This window comes from Elephantulus edwardii, unplaced genomic scaffold, assembly GCF_000299155.1.
Source record: "Elephantulus edwardii isolate Elephantulus edwardi_28Jun2011 unplaced genomic scaffold, EleEdw1.0 scaffold00198, whole genome shotgun sequence".
Classification (NCBI taxonomy): Eukaryota; Metazoa; Chordata; class Mammalia; order Macroscelidea; family Macroscelididae; genus Elephantulus; species Elephantulus edwardii.
The window spans coordinates 5,457,257-5,464,019 of NW_006399948.1; positions in this window are offsets into that span (position 1 = coordinate 5,457,257).

A 6,763-nucleotide genomic window follows, 5' to 3' on the forward strand; every position below is an offset into this window, starting at 1 on the left:
GAAAGGAGTTAATCAGGGATGCATCCTTTCTCAATATGTCACATGTTGGAGGGGTTTTGTGTGTGTTTTTTTAAAAAAAAAACTATATATGCGGAGCAGGTCATTCAAGATGCTAGATTTTAGGAAAAAGAATGTTGCATCTAGATTTGAAGAAAATTCATCAACAACCTGTAAGTTTGTCACAACATTGCTCACTGATACAGAGGACTTGAAGTAAATCTGCACAAGATTAAGAACTGCAGTCGTCAATATAGATTGAATCTCTATATCAGGGATACAAAAACCATGACCACTGGGCCAATTGGCAGCATCATGATGAAGCAGGACAAAATATTTAGATTGTTAGTGATTTTATGTTGCTCTGATCTATAGTTTTACCCTTGGTACCGGCAGTCAAGAAATCAAGACAAGTAGTTGTTTCTGCTGTTATGAGTCACCTGCAATTTACAGAGACCCTATGCACAGTAGCTCTGAAGTCTGACCTACTCTGAGCCAATCTCATTGCCTCTAGCATACCAATATCTTTATCCCAGTTCCTGTATCAATTAATTTCACATGGGGTCTTCCTCGCCTGCCCTATCCATCTAGCTTTCAAAACATGATTTACTTCTCCAAGGTTGGTCCTTCTTGGCAACATGTCCAAAGTGTGTAATACTGAGGCCTCAAAATCGTTGCCTCTGAAGAGCAACTTTGTTTCACCTTTCCAGGACAAAAATGGTTGTTCTCTTGGCAGTAAATGTTATGTTCAATACTCTTCTCAAGTACTACAACTGAAAATCTTGGATTCTTCCATCATCCTTAATAATTGTTCAGCTCTCTGATTCGTGGCAAAATATTGTGAATACCATGCACCTTATTCCCTAGACTGACTTTGTTGCTCGTCAGCACTCTGGAGATATCCTTGGCAGTAGATTTTCCTAATGCAATTTGTGATGCTGATTATGGAGCCAAACAAGCTGAAATTGTTAACAATTTCAATCCCTTCTCCATCTATCATGGTGCTGTCACGTGGTCCAGTGATGAGAAAATTCTTTATTTTGAGCTTCAGTGCATATTTTAGACTACAGTCCTTGACCTTCTTCAGCAAATGCTTCATGTCCTCTTCAGTTTCATCAAGCAAGGCTGTATCATCTGAGTAATGCAGGATGTTGATGAGATCTCCTCCAATTCTTATGCCACATAAAATCCACCTCCCAAACAATATGTTCCACATATAGATTGGCTTTATTGATTGGATTTTATTTATTTTTTTAATTTAAGCCTCTTGTCTAAGTCAGTGAGACTTCAGGGAGGGCCTTTATATTTAAAGTTGGTTGTTATTGTATTCTGGAGGAACATTCTTCTAAGTGGTACAGCACTCTTCTGTCTATATGCTATACTGAGGTAACCGAGGGTTGCTGTGATGCTGACCTTTGTGCTATTGATGTGTCAGATGTCCTAGTGGTTACCCATGGTGACAGTGTTTGGTGGAGCTCCCAGTTTAAGACAGGTTTGGAAGCAGGAGTGTGTTTATTATAAAAAGGTATTAACAATGAATAAATTAGTGACTATACAAAATTTTATCTTTTTATCACCAGCCTCATTTCTGTTACCAAGTTCATGTTTTCTGACTACTGATCCTTCTTCTCTCTATTCCCAACTTTGAATTCTAGTCATCCATTATTATTAATGCATCTTGATTGCATATTTGATTGGTTTTCAACTGCAAAAGTTGTTAAAAATAATCTATTTCCTCCTGTTTGGCATTGGTAATTGGTGCATGTTTTTGAATGATAGTGGCATTAACTGGACTTCCTTGCATGTGTATGGGTATTATCCTGTCACTCATAATATTGTATTTCAATAAGGATCTGGAAATAGTCTTTTTAACTAAAAACGTGACCTTATTTTTCTCACCTTTTTATTTCTACCATAGTAGATCATATAATGGTCTGATTAAAATTGTGGCATGCCAATCCATCTCAATGCCTATTAGGTGAAATATTATGCCTACTATTGCCTAGCAATATTTAAGTTCAATTTGTTCTTTAACAAACTCTAATTTTCCTGCATTCATGCTTCTCACACTTCATGATCCAACCTTTAGTGTCTGCTTTCAACTGTTTCTCTTCCTTTATATTTTCCAATCTGATGGCTCAGCCTCCAAGTGCAATATCTGCTAGTCTAATCTAAATATACTCTATTGTGCATAGGGTTTTGGAAGGCCTTTAATTTTGAAGTGGAAGGCCAATCCTTCTCCTTTGTCTGTTTTAATTTGGAGGCTCAACTTTAGATAATATTTGACAGCTAAATATTTTACTCAGAAGAGTAGATGAAAGCTACTACTTTATTATAAATGTAATCCATTTAGTGTTTGTTCCCCACCTTTTACACTTGTGACTTGGTTCCAACATCCTGCACTTCCCCTGCCAAGTCTCCCACTTCTACCTTACCAAGTCAACACTCCCAACACTCCCCTTCTCCTGCCCCTTGATATGGTGTCTCAGGCCTCTATTTACTCCTCTGATGCAGTTCTCATGCCATCACTTCTGCTTTAGTCTCTCGTGCTCTGTTCTCTTCTCTCAAGTTGACCAATCATACTTACATATTACCACTTTAGGGGTAGGCACTAAGAAATCTCTGAAATATATACAATATACCTAGTTTTAATAGTTTACATTTACATCTTTGAAGAAGAATTTCTCATTCATATGTGTTATTTCTGCAGCTCTTCTTAGCTAAGGAAGATGGTTAGTAATTTCTATTTTAGTATACTTGTATGCATTCAGTATCATGGAGATACCAATCAAAAAGTTCATGGGGAAAAGTCATGTCAATAAAAACAAATGAGCAACAATTAACCAAAACTATTACGAAGTCTCAGAATAGCCTAACATTTGAGCATTTCTGTCATAACAACATGTGAGGGAGACACCCAGCATGTTTCAGGCCAGTGAAATCCCAGCTTCAGAGCCACAATGATAGAGAAAAATTGTAGAGTGAGCTAAGTTTGGTCAATAAGTAGAATTGTGAGAAATAAAAAAAAATATTGTTATTCTGTGATAATTAGTTTTAAGATAAAATGTACAACAATCTATCAGTAAGCCTTCAAACTGGATAGAAATGTGATGAAATGACCAATACTTACCTATTAGAAAATACATATGCCATAGAGAAGAATGAACTCAGCAAAATGAGATTCATATTTTATTCCTGGTATTCAGAAGAGGAAAACCATAGGTGAGACGAATCAACACAATAACTGAAGTAATGGGGTAGATGTGTGAGAGTTTTATTGGCTCAGGATAGGGGTTGCTATGAGTCACAGATGACTTGACAGCACATAACATTAACAATATATTTCATAAATCTGTAATTCACAAACAGAAGCTTATTCCTGATTTAATAATTTGTTCTATTGATTAAAGAAGGAACTGTGAAAATACATATTCTTTATTATGAATTTCTAGCATGTGCACCTTAATTTATATGTTTAATTTGCTTATCTAGCACCCTGGTTTTCTAGATAATTCATTTAGATGTGTATCTTTGAAAATAATTAGGGTTTTTTCCCATGGTAAATATTAAAGAATTTGTTTTTAATTTTGATGATTTTAATATTGCAAAATTGAAAGATAATTATTGAAAATATGTATACAAACTTCTGACTTTTTATAGTTTCTCCCTCAAATTTAGTAATAGATCTCAGTAAAATTAATTCCCTCTTGATTCTCTATTGTAATTAACACCATTATCAAATGAAAAGCTTTATAATTTATTGATACAACTGTTATTTCAGTGATCAAAACAAAAATTTCTGCACTTATTTTTTTCTTCAAGCATTTTATTAAAGTATATGTTTTAATAATAAAAGTACAAGTTTCATTACTCAGAGAATATAAGAATTAAAATGATGGAAAAATGTTTCACTCCATATTTAGGAATATAATAATGTGTTGGGTTTTAAAAAATTTTATTTTATACTGGTTTATTTAAAAATTTCATAGTTTTTCACACCAGAGATTTCCTATTTCCTTCACCCCTTCACCCATCAAATTGTGTGACCCTATGATTAACTGCCCCTCTGCCCATTCTCAGCCCTCTGCTGTCATACACTCTCCAGCGGACTACACTCACAGTGACTCCTAACTCTCCGAACCCTGCTCTGTCTTGAGCCAATCGTATTCACATATTAGTTCACATTCATATGTGTAGAAATTATCTAGAGCATGTACAACTGAATATGGAACTCTAATAAGCCATTTAAAATTTGTCTAACCAAATTTCTCTTAGTAGCTGGTATTATTACTTCTATATTCACAAATATAACCTTGTGTACTCTCTAGATTTTACATATCGCAGAGGAATTGGACCATTCTTACTTCCTCTTTTTAGTAGAACATGTTGCATATATTATATTTATCTATTATATGTTACACATATACACACACATACGTGTATACATATTGTTTTCATTAGATGCTATCGATTTAAGAATGAATTATAGGGACTCAATAAATAATGTATATGAACCCTGTCTTATCTTGTGCTATACTCATTATTTCTGGCATATGTGAGCCTAGTGGCAGCAGTCACAGTGTCAATCTATTTAACTGAGGGTCTTCCTCTCTTTTGTCAACCTTCTACCATTCTAAACATGATGTTCCTCTCTAAGTAAAAGTCTCTCCTTCCAAGTATATGAGATGAAACTTTGTCATCTTTGCCTCCTAGGATTACTCTGGTTGTACTCTCTTCATTGTTCATTTGGCAGTCTATGGGATATTCAGTAGTCTTCTCCAACCCACAGTCCAAAGGTATCAAGTCTACTTTTGTCATCCTTATTTATTGTCCAGCTTTTTAAAGGCATAGAAAGCAAATGAAAATACTATGGCCTGAATCAGGCACAATTTAGTCCTCAAAGTCTTATAATTGCTCTCAACAATGTTATATTTGTTTGTGAATACACATATATATTTGCCAAAATATATATAATGCATATAGATAATTTTCCTTGACTAAGTCCTAATACCCGTATCAGCAATAAAAATTTTAAAAAATACTTTTTATTTCTTACTTTAGTTACATAGGTTGTATTTTTCTATTTTCACTTATAGTTTCTAATATATAAGTATTGTGTCCTTATGAACGTCATTTAACTATACATTGCAATGCTTTCATCAAATATATTTTATGCAAAATAATTCAGATCATTATGACCCCATGCATTTTTCAATGCTTGACATATTTACATCTGAATATCAGTCTATTTATAATCTTGCATCCTATCTCAGAGATTAAGGCAAAATATGATAAAACTGAAATAGTAGGAACAAATAATAAATTCCATAGATATTTAAGACATGTTTAACACTGCCCTCTACTACTGTCTCAATTAACTGTAGAGGTTAAAAACATTTACAATAGAAAATACTTCTATTCACTTTGTTTAAATTAAATTTTTATGTGTATTTCTCTTTTTATAGAAATGGAGAAATTAACGATAAGCTAGTATTTTCTTTTAGAGTTATTTCAGCAATCATCAAAATAATTTTATTTCCCATGCAACATTTTAGTGCTGATATATTAGAAGAGTACCCAAGAAAAAGTCAAGAATGGATATTTCAAATCCTGTGTAATTCTACAATTTTCTCCCTAATATTCTAGTGACATAAACTGTAATTTTAAGACATAGTCAAATGATTTCATAAAAAATGCCTCATTTTGAAATTAATCATTGAAATGGTTACCATCATGTTTATATCACACACACACACACACACACACACACACACTTGCTAGAAAAAAGAGCAGAACTATTAAAAACATATAAGTAAAAATATTAAATTTGGTGACTAATACCAACCTAGCTAAAAAATAAAGTTATAGCCTTTATTTAACCTTTTCTGAAAGCATTGCCTCATCCTTTCACATTTCTTTGGATATTGCAAAAAGATTTATCACAATGGTCACTTTTATGCTTTCCCCTAAGAATTGAATATATCTTGCAAAGATCTATATTTACACATCCTGTTAGGTTTCACCTTAACTCTGACTTTTAGAATTGTGTTATGTAGAATTGTGCCAATGATAAGAATTACATTGCATTTTGCGAAGATATAATTTGGATGAAAATCATAAAATCTTTTAAAACTAAAGATTACTTGGAGAAATTATTACTTAGACATCTTCTTTTGCTGTCAACTACTAGAGCTAGAAGTATTCTACTATGATGATAAATTTGTTTTCCATGGGGAAGTCAGTATCTGTCAGAGCTTTCATTTTATACCAATTTTTCTGAATTCTGTTGCAAATACAACACCCAATATAGTTCTCTCATTAGATCCACAAGTGAAACGGTTTTGATCCATGTCTCCAGTCAAACACCATGAATGATGAATAGAGACAAATATTATAGGAACTACAGACACTGAATTTTGAAATATTTCTTGGAATGTAATTTAAACACACACACACACATGCAGAAATATTTAGTTTCTCCTTATCTAGAGAAAACACAAGTAACTATTGGCTTACATACATAGCAATTTTTGAAAATTTTTCATTACATTTGAGGTTTTAATACAAAAACATTTAATACCATAATAACATTGTTTGAGTTTTTTTTACTTTGATTACTGGTGTTTTGCTTTGATGATTTTGTTTTATGTTATAAACTAGATTATTTATAGCAACTTTTAGGGCTTGAAGGTTATATATTCACCGTTTTAGAAAATAATAAAGACATTTTAATATTTTTTCTTTCAGAAACACTTAAAAATAAAAT